Source organism: Rhinatrema bivittatum, unplaced genomic scaffold (genome assembly GCF_901001135.1).
Source record: "Rhinatrema bivittatum unplaced genomic scaffold, aRhiBiv1.1, whole genome shotgun sequence".
Lineage (NCBI taxonomy): Eukaryota > Metazoa > Chordata > Amphibia > Gymnophiona > Rhinatrematidae > Rhinatrema > Rhinatrema bivittatum.
Window position 1 is genome coordinate 38,423 of NW_021820466.1, and position 20,269 is coordinate 58,691.

The following is a 20,269-nucleotide window of genomic DNA, read 5'->3' on the forward strand; positions in this document are numbered from 1 at the left end:
TGAGCTTAAATTCAATGTGGAGTATCAGAATAGAATTTCTTCTTATAATTATTAGAATAGGAAATTAAACACGCTGTTTGCTCAGCTCTGTCTGCTGCATGCTAAAGTTTGAAAGTATTAAAAGATTAAAGACATATAGAAAGTAGAGAGAGAAATTGCAGGACTAAGTCCAGTTTTTTTTCTTTTCAAAAGTTCTCCCTCCCTCCCCCATGAGTGGCTAGCAAGAGTTACAGAAGACAGTAAAGGGGGGGAGGAGCAGTGTTTCTCAAAAGAAAAGAACTGCACCCAAGGAGTTAATCCTTCAGTCAATAGAAACTTAAAGATAGCATTGTTTAACAATTGACCACAGACAATGGCTGGCCCAGGATTTGCTGATTCTTTGCAGACAGATACTATTTTTCTCCTGTAGAGAAAATTGCAATAAGAATCTGAGCGCTGGCAATTCAAGCAATTGCTTATAAACTTAAATCTCAGAGAAATGGAGTCATTTTAAATGTGAGCCAAATAAACTTTGCAAAAGGGAAACTTTCACATGTAATTTACACAGAATATTATTCAAATCTCAGTACAGTTTGTAACATAAGCTCTGCATACACTTTGTGGGGGAAAATATTCTCAAAGTATGCAGATTTTTTGTAACTGAATTTCAAATACTAATAGAAACCATTTTTTTCCAAATTTGTACTGTTTGTAGAGAGAAACCATTTTTTCCAAATTTGTACTGTTTGTTAATAGAAACCATTTTTTTTTTCTTTTCATAGTGATATTTTCTTTGCTTGTAACGCAGGAGTCTAATTAAATCCTTTTTTTCATATTGATATTTTCTTTGCTTGTAACACAGGCCCAAGATCTTACACGCTAATTTCTTTGAAGACCTGGGGGCATAGTCACTGCACATGGCACTCAACTCTATTGCTGCCACACCTAGTTCTTTGTTTCTTTCTGTAATGGGAAGGGCTTGAATCCCTTTCAATAATTCCTCTCTTGTGAGATTTCCATGTTCTAGGTGAAATCCCATGGTGGTTGGTGGGGGAAGGGCTTGCAGGCAAGATGGAGGAAGGCTAGTTTTTCTGACCTCAGTGTTTTCTATTTCCTGGGGCATTTTCTCTGAGGTGGATGCAGAGGAAGCCACAGGAGCCATGTGAGTGTGTGTCCCCAGATGTTCTATTTCATTTTCTGTCCCCCTTTGTTCATGGTTCTTTTCTGAGATGGGGAAGGCTTGAAGTCCTTCTAATAATTCTGTTTCTGTAAGGTTTTCTTTCTGCAGTTTCTGCTGAAATTCAATGCTAATCGCCCCACCCAGGCCAGGTGGTGGCTCTATTGTTCTCAAGGGTTGCTTTTCTGAAGAAATGGGGAAGGTGTGAATTGCTTGTGCTTTGGGTGTAGGTATGAGGAGCTGAGGATACAAAGAATTTGCTGTCTCTGAGGAAGACTGAGAAGATGGGGGAAGGGTATGTCTGCCTGCTTCTAAAAGCACATGGTTTGAAACTGCTGTTTTTAAACCTTTTTTTTCTTTGCATTCGATGGCTTCTGTACATTTTTGCCAGATTAATCTTAGCTTTATGGGAGCTCTGGGAGCCGTATGAAGATAATTGCCGATTGAAATCCAATTCTGGGTATTTAGAGTTCCAGACTCCATGGAATACCAAGGGCAACGGCAAGCTATTTCACTTATTAATTTTTCTAAGTCCCCCAGGCTGACTTGCGCTATTTTTCTTCTGGTGATGAAATAATGATTATTAATGATTTGCTGCAACTTTCTGGCATGCAGCCGCTGCTGTACAGTCAAATCATTACCCATTCTTACGAGTGTGGGGAACAAACTTGCTGAGAAATACTTAAATATACTAAAAAGTACTTTAATATACTTACGATTGCAAATCTGTTGAACGATACGTATCTAGGCTATGACCAGCCGAAATAAGCATGGAGTTTATCATCACTGTCGCGGGTCACCAGATATAGCAGTAATGAAGAGCTTTCATCGCAGGCAGGAGGAGGGAAGGCAAAGAGGGCAAAGAGAGTTTGTCCTCCCGAGCCTCTTCCTTTTATTGTACATTCATACAAAGGCAGATGATGTGTCATTACATGATTGGCTACTTTCCCATAGCAACAGAAGAGTCATTACACCATTGGCTTTGGCTCAGGGGGTGTGCACGGATCATATCATTGGCTGCTGAAATCTACACCTCCTGACTTTGTCCTGCCTCTGACTAGGGAAAACCCAGCCCTTCTTTCAGGCTAACAGGATTAATTATAGGCCAGAGAAATACATGAAGTCAGGTATCCTCTCCTAGGCAGAGAGGCTTAAGCACAAGTGATGCTTTTATTCAGGCAAATGTCAGGGAGAAGGGAAGTTAATGTTTAAACCCTGAAATGGCTTGCTGGCAAGCGCATATTTCCCACACCCATGATCGTCACGGGGCTAGATGTAAAAGTACAGTTTGTATCCACGGGAACCCCCCTGACCCACAATAATGGATGTAAAGCAGAATTATGACATTCCCCATACAACTCACCCTACAAAAAAGATATTCTGGTTCTGGTGTCATCTCAGTAACAGCAACTCAAACTCCTTCTACTTCCAGGCTCAATAGCCCTACTTATGAAAAGACAGCAGTTTACCACCAATGCATGTCCTCTTGAGAAAACACAACAAATAAGACTGATAAAACGCTTACATGCTAGCAAAATATCTCATCTCGGTAACAGACACAGAACCGACCTAACATACTCCCAGGATCTGCAGTAATGCACATAAACTAATCCGCACACAGTTACACCTGTATTATGGAATACACTCAAACAGGAGCAACCCTATCTATGAAAAGGCAACACTACAAATATTAAATCAGGCCCCAAAAACCAATACACCTCTTATTAGGAAAACAGAACTAGCAAGCAGCTATAGATCCCCACACAGAAATAATTGCAAAACTATACTAATAAGCAGAATAAATGTTTCACAACATCTATGAACAGAATAACATCCAACAATTAAAAACTCATAAAAACTATTACAAATTCTCCAAACACCAATAAAATATTTCAAAAAAAGCAGACACATCACATAATATTAAATAATTAAAATGGCAGTCAATCAAAAAAAATAAACTTAAAAAGCCACCTTTACTTACCCCCTCTAGCAGCTCTCCTACTCCTCTTCCATGCAGGCCATAGCACACAGCAGAAGCAGCAGTAGAGGCTAAGCTCTATACTCATGGTCCTCTTCCTTAGTCCCATGTCTCTCACACACACACCATACCAGTCATGCCCCCATGACCAGTTTCTGTCTCTCACACACCAATCATCTCCCAGTCTTTGACACACACACCAGTAACCTTCCTGAACAGTTTCTCTCATGCCATACACACACACAGGCTTCCCACTCCTGTGTTCTACTTACATATATGGGCTTCTCACTCTCATAATCACTTTCTCTGTCTCACACACACTCACCAGTCTCTCACTCCCATGCTTGTTCTCTCCACATGCACAGGCTTCTCATTCCCATAATCACTTTTTTTCTCTCACAGACACACAAAAACACACACCAGTCACCTGATGTATGTGATTGAGAGAAACTGGTCAGAGAACTGATGTGTGTGTGAGAGAAAAAGCATGAAAGTGAGAAGTCTGGATATGTGAGAGAGCATGGGAGTAAGAAGCCTGGTGTTGCGGGGGGGGGGGGGGTGAAAAAGCATGGGAGTGAGAAGCCTGATTATGTGAGAGAGAGAGCATGGGAGTGGGAAGCCTGTGTGTGTGTGCATGCATGAACGAGAGAGTGGTTGGTAAGGTGACTGTGTGTGTGAGAGAAAGAGACTGGTGTATGTGAATGTGAGAGAAATAATGTGATTCAGGGAATGAGAAGCCTGTGCAGTGGAGTGCGAGCATGGAAATGAGAGAGAGACTGGTGTGTGTGTAACAGAGAGAAAGTGGTTATGGGAATGAGAAGCCTGTGCATGTGAAGAGAGTGAGCATGGGAGTGAGAAACCTGGGTGTGTGTGAGACACAGCATGGGAGGGAGAAGCCTGTATATGTAAGACAGAACATGGAAATGGGAAGCCTGTGTGTATGCATGAGAGAGATCAGGTGACTGGTGTGTGTTGTGTGTATATATGTGTGTGTGTGTGAGAGAGAGAAAGAAAGTGATTATGGGAATGAGAAGCCTGTGCATGTGAAGAGTGAACATGGGAGTGAGAAACCTGGGTGTGTGTGACACAGCATGGGAGTGAGAAGCCTGTATATCTGAAAGAGAACATGGGAATGGGAAGCCTGTGTGTGTGTATGCATGAGAGAGATCAGGTGACTGGTGTGTGTTTGTGTGTGTCTGTGAGAGAAAAAAGTGATTATGGGAATGAGAAGCCTGTGCATGTGGAGAGAACAAGCATGGGAGTGAGAGACTGGTGTGTGTGTGTGTGTGTGTGTGTGTGTGTGTGAGACAGAGAAAGTGATTATGAGAGTGAGAAGCCCGTATATATGTAAGTAGAACACGGGAGTGGGAAGCCTGTGTGTGTGTGTGTGTGTGTATGGCATGAGAGAAACTGTTCAGGAAGGTTACTGGTGTGTGTGTCAAAGACTGGAAGATGATTGGTGTGTGAGAGACAGAAACTGGTCATGGGGGCATGACTGGCATGGTGTGTATGTGAGAGACATGGGACTAAGGAAGAGGACCATGAGTATAGAGCTTAGCCTCTACTGCTGCTTCTGCTGTGTGCTATGGCCTGCATGGAAGAGGAGTAGGAGAGCTGCTGGAGGGGGTAAGTAAAGGTGGCTTTTTAAGTTTATTTTTCTTGATTGACTGCCATTTTAATTATTTAATATTATGTGATGTGTCTGTTTTTTTTGAAATATTTTATTGGTGTTTGGAGAATTTTTTATTTATTTATTTATAACTTTTTCCAATAATATAGACATTTATACATGTCAAAGAAAGAACAGGGTTGGCAATAATTTACATATTTCAAAGGAAAATGTTCCTCAAATTTGTAGAAAATATTCTAACATAACATAATCTTCATAGTCAAAAACAATCTTTTGCATTTTGCTCCCTAATGTACTTATATATTAACATGGGGAGATCCAATTTACTTAGAGCAATATTACAGACAGAAACCAAGTCAATACAAACAAGTTGAGAGTAAGACAGTTAATCTAAATTACTGCTGATTCACTTTTTATCCTGTCTCTAAGGACCATTGATGATTTTGCAAAAAGTTCTCTAATTGTATGGGATCATAAAACACATATTTATTTCCTTCCACTCTCATCATGCATTTACATGGAAACCTCAGAATTATCTGGGCTCCATGTTCTCTAGCTCTAGGTAACAATAATAGGAACTTCTTTCTTCTCCTTTGAGTATCTTTAGATACATCCGGATAAATCCAGATTTTCTGGTTTAGGTAGAGAGTAGAACGATTTTGCAGGAATTTTTTCATTATAGTATCTCTATCCCTTGATGTTAAGCATTTAACCAACATTGTTCCTCTTCCTTCCACCTGCTGTTGCTGTGAAGTTTCCAGAAACTCCGTGATATTTAATATATTTTCTCTGACCGTCTCTTGGTTTCCGAATTCCTCTTTTATTGGGGCAACAAAATATGCTTTACTTAAGCCAGGCATTTCTTCACTTGGAATTTTCAATATGTCTTTCATGTAAATCTTAAATTGTTCTAATGGTGATATCATATGGCATTTTGGAAAGTTAATTACTCTGATGTTGTTATTTCTTAATTCGTTTTCTACCAGTTCCAATCTTTTATTTGTCAGGGATTCTCCCTTAATGATTGAATTTTGAACCAATTCAATTTTATTCAATTTTTCTTCAATTCCAAAAATTTTTCCATTTTGTTCAACATTAGCCCTCTGTAAATTGGAAAAGGAATCTTGAGTCCCTTTCAAACTTTCTGATATCACCATAAGTGAATTTTGAAGAGTCGAAATGGCCATCCATAGAGACTCCATTGTTATATTTTGGGGTTTCTCCAATGGTTTTAAAGTAGGAAAAAATGACGGTTGCAAAACAATTTTCATCTCATCAATGTCCTTAGATATGCCCACCGGCAATTCTAGGATATTCCTTTCTCCTCCTACTGCTCCTTGAGTTTCGGAGGGCTCCCCTCCCCCCACTGGAGTGGACGCTGTTAAACCACTCTCCATGTTAGAAGCAGAGATTTCTCCTGTTAAGCCCACTTCGGGTGTACTCACCCCATCTAGCGCAGTCCGTTGTGGGGTTAGTGCTGGGCTTACAGCCATGCTTCTATTCGGGGGGGAGGGCGTCAGCGGTGCTCCTGGACTTAAGGTTGTTTCTCCCGCTAGCGGCAGCGTCTGCTCAACTGCCGTCGCAGGCGCGGGATCCTCAGGAGCTCTGCCTGTTTGGGAGTAAAACTCGTCAATTGAGGTCTGTAACATCGACGGACCAGGGGCAACTGAAGATAGCTCCCTTATCCTTCCTTTTCGCTTCGTGTGCGGCATGGTTTCTCTCTAGAAACAAACAGGTAACAAAGATTTTGCCTCAATCGCGGGAGCTCCAACTTCCATGTCCTCTCAAGACGGCGCCATCTTGGATCTCCTGTTTGGAGAATTTTTAATAGTTTTTATGAGTTTTTAATTGTTGGATGTTATTCTGTTCATAGCTGTTTTGAAACATTTATTCTGCTTATTAGTATAGTTTTGCAATTATTTCTGTGTGGGGATCTATAGCTGCTTGCTAGTTCTGTTTTCCTAATAAGAGGTGTATTGGTGTTTAGGGCCTGATTTAATATTTGTAGTGTTGCCTTTTCATAGATAGGGTTGCTCCTGTTTGAGTGTATTCCATAATACAGGTGTAACTGTGTGCGGATTAGTTTATGTGCATTACTGCAGATCCTGGGAGTATGTTAGGTCGGTTCTGTGTCTGTTACCGAGATGAGATATTTTACTAGCATGTAAGAGTTTGTATCTGTCTTATTTGTTGTGTTTTCTCAAGAGGACATGCATTGGTGGTAAACTGCTGTCTTTTCATAAGTAGGGCTATTGAGCCTGGAAGTAGAAGGAGTTTGAGTTGCTGTTACTGAGATGACACCAGAACCAGAATATCTTTTTTGTAGAGTGAGTTGTATGGGGAATGTCGTAATTCTGCTTTACATCCATTATTGTGGGTCAGGGGGGTTCCCGTGGATGCAAACTGTCCTTTTACATCAAACCCTGTGACGAACATGGGTCAGTGTGTCACGCATGTGAGAATCTGTCAGGTGTGTCCCGACAGAAAAAAGAAAAAAGAACCACTGATGTATATAATACTACTGTGATTATAAATGTGATTCAATATTGACTCCATGTGATCTAGAACTACTCATATTGTACTTGTAAGCTTGATTTAAAATGTGATGGTAATCTGCCTTGTATAAAAACATACACACAACATAGTAGCAAAGGGGTTTTGTGTGTTGGGGTAGGGGTATGGGGAAAATTCTTCCCATATTTGTGCATGGATGTCCTACTCCAGATCAGTTGTAGCTTCCTGTGTGTAAATATACTGGGAGAACCTGCAGACCAGGGGCGGATTCCCGATGACGGATCGGCCGGTCCCGAAGATACCACGTGGTCTGCCGAGCGCGGCTCCATCATGGCCGCACTCAGCAGACCATGTGACTAGAGCGACCGGCCCACCGGGGGATGCCCGATCCCCTGATAGGCAAGTCACCCCCTGCTGCAGATTTGTACACAAAGTCCACTTTGAAAACCTGGCATATAACAGCTGCAGGCATTTTGTACCCATAGACTTTAGCCCTCAAGCTGTTTCAAAGTTACCCGCATAGCACTGCAGGTCATTTTATGACTATGAAGTCCAATATGTGTGGGGTAGTATCTTTGGGGAAAAATTTCACTCCTACATAATTCATCCTCACTCCTCTTCCTACTAAAAATTTCTATAGCACTACATGCTCCTGAGGGAACTCTGCGCACAAAAACTTAAAATTCTGCAAACTTTATATTGCTCAAAATAGCACAATTTACATGACAGTCTTTAAGTAATTAACTTTTTTCTGTATTAATTTAAAATGTGTTACTTAGAGATGCAGAATTTTAAATATTTTGAGCAGAATTTCCCTAGAAATTCACTGTAAGAGAGTCCCTTCCACTCACTCTCCCTACTCCCTGGCCACTTTGCCCTCTCAGGTCCCAATTCTTCCACCTGCCAGTATCTCTCCCCTCCACCTCTAGCATCAACCCCTTCTACTCTATTGCCAGTCCCAGAGTTTGACCCCGTTCTCAGTACTGCCCCTCACACAGGCTCCCTCTGTCCCTCCCTCTCTCACACACACACATCCCCTCATACAGGTTCCCTCTCTCTTGCATACTCACCCACACAAGCTCCCTCTCTCTCACACATACAATCCTCACACAAGCTACTTATGTCTCTCTCTCTCATGCACCCCTTCACATGGGCTCTCTCCCCTACACATAAACAATCCCTTCACACAGGCTACCACCCTCACATACACACAATCCCTTTTTTATACACACGAGCTCCCAATCTCTCACACACACAAATACTCCTTCACAATCTCCTCATATAAGCTCCCTCTCTCTGGCACCCACACTCAAGCATCCCCCCCTCCCCCCGCTCTCTCTCACATCCCCCTGCTCTCTCTCACATCCCCCTCCTAGCCCCTCCCTCTCCCTCTCTTCTCACATACACACACATTCACTCTCACTGGGGCCTTTATCTTCGCTGTGAGCGGAGCACACTGATCACGACACACGAGGGCCTTCATCTTTGGCGTGTCGGGGTCTCCTCTGCCATTTTCTGCACAGAAAATGGCAATTCTGCGCTCTGCAGTAGCGCAGCATTCCCCTAGGCCTAGCACTACATGACAGATGCAGCGGTTTACAAACGTAAAAAAAGACAGTCCCTGCTCAATAGAGCTTACAATCTAATAGGACAAGAGACCTGGTTAAAATAAAAGAAAGTTAGTTAACAACAATAAAAGCAGGCAATCAGGCGTAAGATTCAAAAGTGGTTTCAGAAAGGTGAGAGTCTTTAGATGGGATTTAAACATGGCAAGAGAGGGAGCAGGACGCAGCAGATCAGGAAGACTATTCCAAGCACATGGGGCAGTCAGGTGGAAAGCACGGAGTCTGGAAATGGAAGTAGACGAGAAGGACAGGCTCCCTCTGCCGAGATCCCTGAGACTACAACTCACCACTGCCACCTGGTGGCTACATCAAGCTATATAAATAAAGAGTTCATTCACGGTGTTTTGTATCTAGAGTCTAGCCTAGTGCTGTGGCTCCTCTCAGGGCTCCTCCCCGGGGGCGTGGACATCTCCACAGCACCCAAGGATCCACTAAAACACACGTAATAACAGATTGCCAACTCACGACATTGCAGGCCATTCCAGGCCTGGCCTAGCGGATTGCCGAACAGCAGACTGCGCTGGAAGGACTGACCACTGCATTTAATTTGCTACACAAACAGATGAACTCACCTTCCACCTCAGGTAAAGAGGCTCAACCGTTGGAGGTGACGGTCAAGATGACTGTACCTCTAGCAGCTCCTATCCGCTTCTCGGGAGAAGTATGGAGATGCAGAGATTTTATTAATCAGTGCTGCATGCATTTTGCATTACAACCTGGACATTTCCCCACAGCTTATGCGAAGACTACATACATCCTATCATACCTAGATGGACAAGCCCTGTCCTGGGCATCTTCACTGTGGGAATGCGAGGACCCAATCCTTCACAACATTGAAGGATTCCTCGAACTGTTTAAGTCAGTTTTTGATGACCCTGCCCGATATTCTGTTGCAGGATCTTACTTGGTTCACCTTAAGCAAGGGAACAAGACCCTAGCTGACTTCGCTATTGAATTCAAGACACTGGCATCTGAATTATCCTGGGACCCAGGATGCCTGAAGACACTATTCTTTGAAGGACTGAACACTCACCTGAAGGATGAACTCTCTGCCAGAGAGATGCCTGAAACCTTGGCTGAACTAGTGAAACTGGCAACTAGAATTGACCGCCGGCTTCGAGATAAAGTTCAAGAAAACAAGAGTACCAGGAGGCCCCTTTTGAGTGAAGTCCATGTCAAGACCGCATCCAGGGCTATCCCCTACAGTCCCAGCAGCCGGCGAAGAGGAACCGATGCAGTTAGGCCGCAGCCATTTGACGTCAAAGGAAAGAAGAATGCGGAAGAAACTAGGGCTGTGTATGTACTGTGGACAAGCTGGCCATGCTGTCCAAAATTGCCCTATATGTCCGGGAAACGGACAGACCTAAGTCCTGCGGGAGGACTCTTCTTAAGTCTCACCACTCCTTCTCCTCCGCTTTCTCTTCCTGTATCTCTCATCTGCGGTCCTCTCAGTACCAGACTCTTGCTCTAATAGACTCAGGGGCAGGAGGCAATTTTATTCTTCAGCGACTAGTGGAACATCTACAGATCCCCACTTCCACCTTGCTGCCTCCTTTGCTTCTTTCATCCATCCATGGAGAACCCTTGCCGGGAGAAGTAACCTTACGTACCGAACCAGTGTGCCTACATACCGGCACACTCCATACAGAGACCATCTCCTTCTTTGTCTTAGAGAAGGCTATGCACCCCATAGTACTGGGATTACCGTGGCTACAACAGCATATGCCTCAATTTGATTGGGTCACTCTGGAACTGTCAAGTTGGGGTCCAGACTGCCATAAGCGATGCCTGACTGAGGTTAAGCCATTACTGTGTATGCCTACTACCCCAGTGATGCCGGGCTTGCCACCTCAATACGCATCTTTCTAAGATGTTTTTTCAAAAGAAGCTGCAGATATACTTCCGCCTCACAGACCCTATGACTGCGCCATTCATCTGAAGCCGAATATGGAGCCATCCAAGAGCAGAGTGTATCTCTTGTCTGTGGCAGAGAACAAAGCCATGTCTGAATACATTCAGGAGAATCTCAACAAGAGCTTCATTAGACCGTCCAAGTCTCCTGCGGGCACAGGCTTCTTCTTTGTGGGCAAAAAGGATGGCACATTGCGTCCTTGCATAGAATTACAGAGGCCTTAACGAAATAACTATTAAGGACCGTTACCCGCTACCTCTGATTTCTGAACTCTTTGATATGCTACAAGGAGCCCAGATCTTTTCAAAACTAGATCTGAAAGGAGCATATAACCTACTTCGCATTAAAGCTGGCGATGAGTGGAAGACGGCCTTCAACACCCGAGACGGCCACTTTGAGTACTTAATAATACCGTTCGGCCTGTGTAATGCTCTGGCTGTCTTTCAAAATTTAATGAGCGACATCTTCAGAGACCACCTCTATAAATGTGTAGTTATCTACTTAGATGACATCTTAATCTTCTCACAAGACGTCACCACTCACCAAGAAGATATCAAGAGAGTACTACAGAGGCTTCGTGAGAACCATCTCTATGCCAAGCTATCAAAATGTGAGTTTCATAAGGAATCAGTGCCTTTCCTGGGCTACAATGTCTCCAAAGAAGGTTTTCAAATGGACCCACAGAAGCTGGAGAGTATCAGAAAATGGGCCCAACCAACCAGATTAAAGGCCCTCAGACACTTCTTAGGGTTCACTAATTATTACAGGACCTTCATTAAGAATTACTCCTCTCTCACAGTACCGCTGACAGCTATGACACGAAAGGGTGCCAACGTGGCCAATTGGTCTCCCGAAGTAATTGCTGCATTCCAAAAGCTGAAGGATGCCTTTTCATCCAAGCCATGCCTTCGACATCAGACCCCTCAAAACCTTTCATCGTAGAGGTCGATGCTTCGGACATTGGCGTAGGGGCAGTATTAAGCCAGGCTGGCGATTCTAAGGTCCCTCATCCTTGCTCATTTTTCTCCCTTCGCTTTTCTCCTGCCAAGAGAAATTACAGAGTTGGAGACAAGGAACTCCTGGCCATAAAAATGGCATTCGAAGAGTGGGGCCCATGGCTCGAAAGAGCGCAACATCAAGTAACGGTCTTCACAGACCATAAGAAGTTGGAGTATCTCCACCACGCACAGCACCTGAACTATAGACAAGCAAGATGGTCTCTGTTTTTCCACAGATTCAACTTCGTGCTCAAGTATTGTCCAGGAGATAAGAATATCAGAGCTGACACTCTTTCATGCTCCTTCCTCTCCGAGGACGTACCCAAAGAGCTGCAACACATCATCAATCCTGAGAAGGTCATATTGGCAGCTACCTATTCTGTGCCTGCAGGAAAGATGATTGTACCCAAGAACCTCAGGAAGAAACTATTGGCTTGGGCACACGACTCCAAACTCTTAGGACATCCTGGGCAACGAAGGACATTGGCTAAATTGCAAACCTTTTATTAGTGGCCCACCATGAAAGAGGACACGTTCGCCTATATCGCTTTCTATGCAAACTGCGCTAAACAGAAGACGCCACCAGGATGTCCATGGGGTCTCCTCCAACCCTTGCGGGTCCCTGAAGAACCATGGACACATATTGCCACTGACTTTGTGGTAGATTTACCATCATCTGGAGGGAACAACACCATTTGGGTAACTGTTGACAGGTTCTTGAAGATGGCACATTTCGTGGCTCTCCCAGGCTTACCCACCGTCATGGAGCTCACCCGATTATTCATTACACACATCTTCCACCTGCATGGCTTGCTTAAGCATTAGTCTCCGATTGCAGAGTCCAGTTCACAGCTAACTTCTGGAAGGCATTTTGCAAGAAGTTCGATTTAGTCCTCGACTTCACATTGGCATATCATCCTCAGTCCAATGGCCAAACAGAAAGGATGAACAGGACACTCAAATAGTTTATTTGTGCTTACGTGAACACCTGGCAAAATGATTTGAGTGAACTGTTGCCATGGGCAGAATTTGCCATAAACTCTAATCCAGCAACATTTACTGGATCAACACCATTCGAAGTGGTCTACGGATGACTACCATTACCACCACTGCCACTTCTGTTATCAGTGTCGTCCCCAGCAGCTCAAACAACTGCTACTGATATCCTTCAACTCTGGACTCAGACTAAACAGATGCTTATTAAAGCAGGAATATGAGCCAAGAAAGGATACAATGCTCATCACCGTAAGGCTCCAGACTTCAAGCCTGGTGACAAGGTCTGGCTTTCAACAAAACATTTAAGATTTAAACTTCTTCAGCTCGATTCGCTCCACGCTACGTTGGACCATTTCCCATTCTCCGATGACTGGAAAACCTCACCTACAGTCTGACGTTACCAGCTACTCTCAAGATCCACAATGCATTCCACGTCTCACTATTGAAACCAGTGATACTCAGTGAATTCTCCAACAAGATACCCGATTCTACTTCAGTAGATGCAGAAGATGACATTGAGTATAATGTTTTTATTTTATTTATTTAAATTCTTTTTTATACCGAAGTATAGCATATTGCCTTCACTCCGGTTTACATGAAACAAAACCTCTTAGTACATATAACATTTCCGTATGTTAACATATTAATAAATTTACAAAAACTAGATACATTTCAGTCTCAGATATAGATTATTAACAGGTATACAAGAAGAATGACGTAAGTCAGTTATCAAGAGAGACTCTTGGAGGTTGTTATGATGCAGTTCTCGATGTAAGAAAACTAGGCAGAGTATGGGACTACCTCCTGTCATGGGATGGTTATGGCCCAGAAGACAACTCATGGATTCCAATATCCAATATCTTGGATAAGAAGATGCTACAAGAATTTCATCATCTATATCTGCAGAAACCTAGACCTGGTAGGTCATTGCGTGGACACCCTTTGAAGGGGGTACTGTTGCATCTGTCAGTCTTCAACGGCTTTGCCCCGCTTGTTTCACCCCTATCTCGGCTCATCCTGCTTACCTGGGCAAGATGGCTACCACAGCATCATCAACCCAACTTCTCTGGCATCCCCGGACCAGCTCTGGTGCAGCCGTACGCCATTGCTCCTCCCAGGTACCTGCTAGGGTGCGCGCAACCCACGTCTAAGTACACCCAGTGGCGTAAACCTTGAGGGCGTTACCTCAGTTGACATCACGCACACCCAGGTATATCTCCTTCTCAAGATTGCTAGCTCATTGAGTTGGCAAAGGCTCGAATGGACATGTCAGTTCCTGTCTGCTCTACTCTGCCACTTCCCTGTTACCTGCGGGAAGCTTTCCTTCTGCCCTTCAGGGTTTCACTACTAACTTGGGTACCTGCTCCTCAGGGGCCCTCTGTTCTATTTCAGGTGCCATTCAGGGATCAGGTACTCGCTGTTCGAGGGCCTGCTTTCCCTGCCTCAGTGCCTGTACCATCGATTATCTATCTGGTGGAATCGCATTCATTACAGCTAACACCGAGTGAGTACTTTAACCTCTCATCTGTCTCATCCATAGTACCTGCTGCGGAACCTCCTGACTTCACCGATAGGTGAAGGGCTCCCTCTGCCAAGATCCCTGAGACTACAACTCACCACTGCCATATGGTGGCTACATCAAGCTGTATAAATAAAGAGTTCATTCACGGTGTTTTGTGTTTAGAGTCTAGCCCAGTGCTGTGGCTCCTCTCGGGGCTCCTACCCGGGGGCGTGGTCATCTCCATAGCACCCAAGGATCCACTAAAACACACGTAATACCAGCAGGTTGCAATAGTCTAAGCGGGAGGATAGAGAGTGGATAATGGTTCTGGTAGTGTGTTCAGAAAGGAAGTGATGGATTTTGGCAATGTTATAAAGAATGAAACAATATGTTTTAGCAGTGTTTTGTATATGCATAGAGAAGGACAGAGAGGACTCCAAGGTTATGGGACTGGGCTGACGACCATGTTATCCACAGAAACAGAGAAAGCAGGAAGGTGGGCTTAGGGGGAAGATAAGGAGCTCCATCTTGGCCATTTTGAGTTTAAGGTGGTGGTGGGACATCAAGGCAGCAATGTCAGACAGGCAGGCTGAGATCTGGGACTGAATTTCTTCTGTACAGAGGAAGATCTGGAAGTCATCTGTATAAAATTAGTATTGAAAGCCATGAGAGGAAATCAGAGCACCAAGGGAATTAACATATAGTGAGAAGAGAATGTAGGGAGCTATCCCATGTTTAACCACTGAAAGCACTCAATATGAATCATATAGCTAAGAAGTGTGCTGACCAGTATTCTGACAGGCCAAAACACTGTTACAGTTAAAGAAAAGAAACTTTGCCCAGATGAGAGCTTTAAACCAGAACTGAAGGACTCTGCCTGTTTGTAAGCTCCTGTGTAATTAAAACTAAGGCAGAGGGACAATTCAGCAACTATGGCTGATAATCAGAAGTTACAGACCGGCCAAGGGATCTCCCAGCCTTGTATGAAGGGGGAGCACTCTACAATGGAGAAAATACTGCTGCTGGCATACAGCCACAGTTCAAACATTACAAGACCCCTGCAAAGAAATGGGGAGGGGAGAAAGGGCCTGCAATGCAGCAAAGCCCCTCCACTCACTACATGATTATGCAGGAGCTTATACATATTTACCAGCTGGAAAGTATAAGACAGGGGGGCAAATAAGGAGAAGGGGACCAGACCCAAAGCAGCCCAGCCACCCCCTGCTATCGAGGAGAGAGAAGATGAGGCGGGGCTAGGAGACTGGAGAGAGGAGGCATCCTGCCTGGGGTCAGACGGTGGTGTGGAGTCTGAGGCAGTGAGAAGCCGAGAAAAGCCCAGCAGCTCTGCCAGTACCAGACCTGGAAGCGAGCCTCCTTCTCAGATGGTTCTTCAGAACTCCAGCCAGAGCCTGCTTCAGAGGCAAACAGAGGGAAATCGCCTGAAGTTGGGAACAGGGGTCAGTAAGATAGCCATAAGTATTAATACATTAAGCAGGCTAAGGTGGGGGAGATAGAAGGAGTGGGCTGCTGGCCACCTCTCCTCACGACCTACCGCTTAAAGAAAGGACTTTCCCGAATACCATCCGGCGGACCTGGGATTTGCTCACTGAGAGGAAGCCCTGGACTTTGTTAACATCAGCAGCTGAGGAGGACGCTGCCGAGCATGTCGAGGGGCCGTGGACACTGGCTTTAAAATCTGCCTTGGCGCGGCGCTGTAACACCGCCGGTGCGTCGCCGAAGGGGCGCGCGGCTTGGTCCGACTTAGTCCGGGTGAGTTTGGGTGTTTGGCCAGGAATTAGTCTTTGTTAAATTCTCCTTCTGAATGGGAAAGAAGAGAGAGGCAAGGACGATGACGTCATCACCAGTGCCTCAAATCAGCATCGGCCCAATGGATCAACATGTCATGAGGCAGAGGTATGATCCGAATGAGGGAGCAATGGGAAGGTCTTCGTTGGCTTCCATTAGCCCTGGAGAAGGACCACCTTTACCACCCCAGCCAAGCAAAAGCCCTTCCTCTGAACTGGTGACAGAAATGGTAGGATGCAATTCCTTGGAAGTAAAGCTTGGTAACTCAAGCAAGAAACCAAGGGAATGAGAAATGTTTAATGTTTTACCAAATGAATCTAACCCAGTTCTTTCAAGTAGCATTATAATGGAAAACCCTCCAGATAATGTTACATTGTCTGATGTGTGGAAAATCATTTCAAAATTAGACAATAACATTGCCATTATGAATAGATCATTGCCAGCTGTGATAAATCTTAATACTGAGAAAATTAAAGAGCAAGGGACTAGAGTTTCAAAATGTGAAAAAGAATTATCAGATTTAAAGGATAAGATGCAATTAGTTCAATCTTCAGAAACTACATTTATGCGAGATAGTTTAAATATTCATAAGGAAATAGAATGAATAGAGAATTCATTGAGGTCAACCGAATGCAGTCGGGCCTGCTCAGCCATGGAGTGCGCCTGTCCCATACACTGTGAATGTGTGGATGGTGTGGAGAAGATAGACCTACTAAGAACAGGCCTTTTTATTGGGTAGGAATAGCTTTGTAGGTGTGTGGGGATTGGTTTTCTACATTTTTCGTTAACCGTGATGTTATCGCGGTACGCGCTATATGCTGCGATACGGTGTATCGCAATTGAAAGAGGTGTAGTTATTGGCTGCGTTAGGAGCCATGCTAGCAATGCAGCCATTTTGCGGTTCGCGGTAGGTCCTTCCTACTTTACATTTGCCCCGCCCCTACTCCGCCCCTGAATACTTAATTCAAAATTTGCATTCGCAAACCGCGATAACAGCTGTTATCGCGATTTGCGAACTTTTCACACGCAGTAAGGCCGTATCGCGCACGAAAAGTACTTGGAAAATAAGGCCCTTTGTATTGAAAATGTTTTTTCGAAAGAGAGATATATTGTTCTTAGGTAATAAGATTCTTATGTTTCCAGATGTTGCTAAAGTAACAAAATTAAAAAGAAAACGCTTCCTGTTGATGCGCCCTGCAGTTGTTAGCTTGGGCACAATTTTTTGGTTATATTTTCCTTGTAAATGTGTTATCAGACACGCTGGGATCAAATATGTATTTTTTGATCCATCCCAGCTTAATTCATTTCTTAATGATAAAGTAAGACAGGCTTCTCCTACCATTGTAACTGATTCCTAAAACACTGTGTTCCGACCATATATTTAGATAGCTCAACATTTTAGCAAGTTGTGGCTAATTCTTCTTATATATTTTTTTTTTGTTTCCTCACAAAATTTCTACTGGCACACTCAGTCTTTTGGTGGGCTAACCGGGAAAACTGAGATCATGTAATATTTGGAAAATGATTTCCTTGTTTATTTTTGTATTGATCTCTTTACGATTTCTTGTCAAGTAATTCACTTGTTAACTCTTTAAAAATTATAAAAAGTAAAAAAAAAAAGAGAAAACTTGACAATGTTGGCTGCTGGAAATCTGCTGAGAATCAGAACCTCTTGTCTTGTCAATATTTACAACAAAACCATATACTTACCGCAGACATTTATTTTATTTATTTATTGTTTTTGTTATACCGAGTTTCATGATAGGCATCACATCAACCCGGTTCACAAATAACAAGGAGTGTAAAGCATAACGTAACGTAAAAAACAATATTTTCAATAAGAACCTTGAACTTTAAATACAGTGAATCAGACATGATAATGCAAAATATAGCATATCATCCCAAGATGATATGCTATATTAAGGACGGGTAGATATGAATCAGTTTTTTACTCTTTCGGATAGTAGAAAGACTAGGGGGCACTCCATGAAGTTAGCATGGGGCACATTTAAAACTAATCGGAGAAAGTTCTTTTTTACTCAACGCACAATTAAACTCTGGAATTTGTTGCCAGAGGATGTGGTTAGTGCAGTTAGTGTAGCTGGGTTTAAAAAAGGATTGGATAAGTTCTTGGAGGAGAAGTCCATTACCTGCTATTAATTAAGTTGACTTAGAAAATAGCCACTGCTATTACTAGCAACAGTAACATGGAATAGACTTAGGGGTAGATTTTATAAATCTATGCGCGCGCGCGACCAAAAGTACGCCGGATTTTATAAGATAGGCGCGTATCTTATAAAATCCGGGGTCGGTGCGCGCAAGGGGGGTGCACATTTGTGCAACTTGACGCGCCGAGCCCTGGGCGCGCTGCCCGTTCCCTCCGAGGCCGCTCCGAAATTTGAGCTGCCTCAGAGGGAACTTTCCTTATACCCCCCCCCCCCCCCCGCACCTTCCCTTCCCTTCCCCTACCTAACCCACCCCCCGGCCCTATCTAAACCTTCCCCCTACCTTTTTGTGAAAGTTACACCTGCCTCTGGCAGATAGGAATTGAACCAGTTCAATGCTATTCTTCCAATTCCAGCATTGACAACACAACATCAAGATTTTCTGTTCAAAGGCAGCACATATCAAGATGAATTAACAGATAGTGTGCACCAGAGTCAAACCGCCAACGTAGTGTGTGGAGGCTGGAAATGAGGAGGGTCTCTGTGCTATATTTACATAAGCTAAACTGATGTTGGTCCAGAATAGCTTATCTGTTTAGCAGTTTAGACTATTTTGTAAATTTGATTAATCCGTTCAATGTAAACTGCTAAATGAAGCGACAGTTCCTGTTCCTTGTAAACCGGGGTGATATGTATATTATACAGGAACTTCCGGTATAGAAATACTATAAATAAATAAAATAAATAAATAAAATCAAAAAGCCACAGCGAGCTGATTGAGGACAGTGTTTTCTAACACTTTAACTAGGAATGGAAGAGAACAAATGAGACAATAACTTTAAAACTCCTATGAATTTAATGAAGATGTTTTTAGAATGGGACGAGCCGCTGCTTGCTTCACTATTGGTGGTACAATACTGGATATGAGAGAGAAATTGACAATCTTGATAGGGAGCACTTTTCAGACAAGAATTAAGTGGACAAGGATGGAACGAAGCAATTAAGCCTATGGCAGTGGAGGCAATAGAGCAGCTGCTAGAGTTGCGAAGTGCCCAGTTTTGGACTGGACAGCCAGGTTTTCAGCTGTGCTCCACAGCGACTGGTCAAAAGTACTGACCAGACATTGAAAATCCGGTTTTTGAAGAGGATCCTCCTCTTTCTTGCAGCTTCCTGGTTATAGGGACAGAGCCGAGAGCTGTGATGTCCCCGTTCTCTTACCAATCCTGAACATAAGAAATTGCCATGCTGGGTCAGACCAAGGGTCCATCAAGCCCAGCATCCTGTTTCCAACAGAGGCCAAACCAGGCCATAAGAACCTGGCAATTATCCAAACACTAAGAAGATCCCATGCTACTGATGCAATTAATAGCAGTGGCTATTCCCATACGGGCGGACACTCTCCTGTGCGCACGATACAGTAAATTAATTTATTTAAATTAGGGTCGGCGGCTGTCAGCGGGTTTGACAGCTGATGCTCAATTTTGCCGGTGTCAGTTCTCGAGCCCGCTGACAGCCACGGGTTTAGAAACCGGACGCCGGCAAAACTGAGCGTCCGGTTTTCAACCCGCGAGCTGTGGGCCCATTTTAAATTTTTTTATTTTTGTTTTTTACTTTTTTATTTATAGAATTTTCAAATTTACTACAAGAATACTTCTTGTTGTTTTGTAATACAAAGAAAATTGATTACAAACAACCATGTTAATTGTAATAATCAAAGGAAAATACATCAGTTATCTTCTATAGACCAAGAAAATTTTAGTGAAACCTCTTAATCATGAGCTTAATTACCAGAAATAAATAAGAAAAATTTAACAGCAATATGCAACCTTACTGCCCTTTCTCTATTCTATTACCGGTCCACTAGCAAGGAGATTTTTTAGATGTTCTGGATCTGAATATTGATAATTTTTCCCTTCCAATTTTATAACACCCCTGCAAGGGTACTTCAATAGGAACACTCCCCCTCCTTATCTATGACCTCTTTTCTC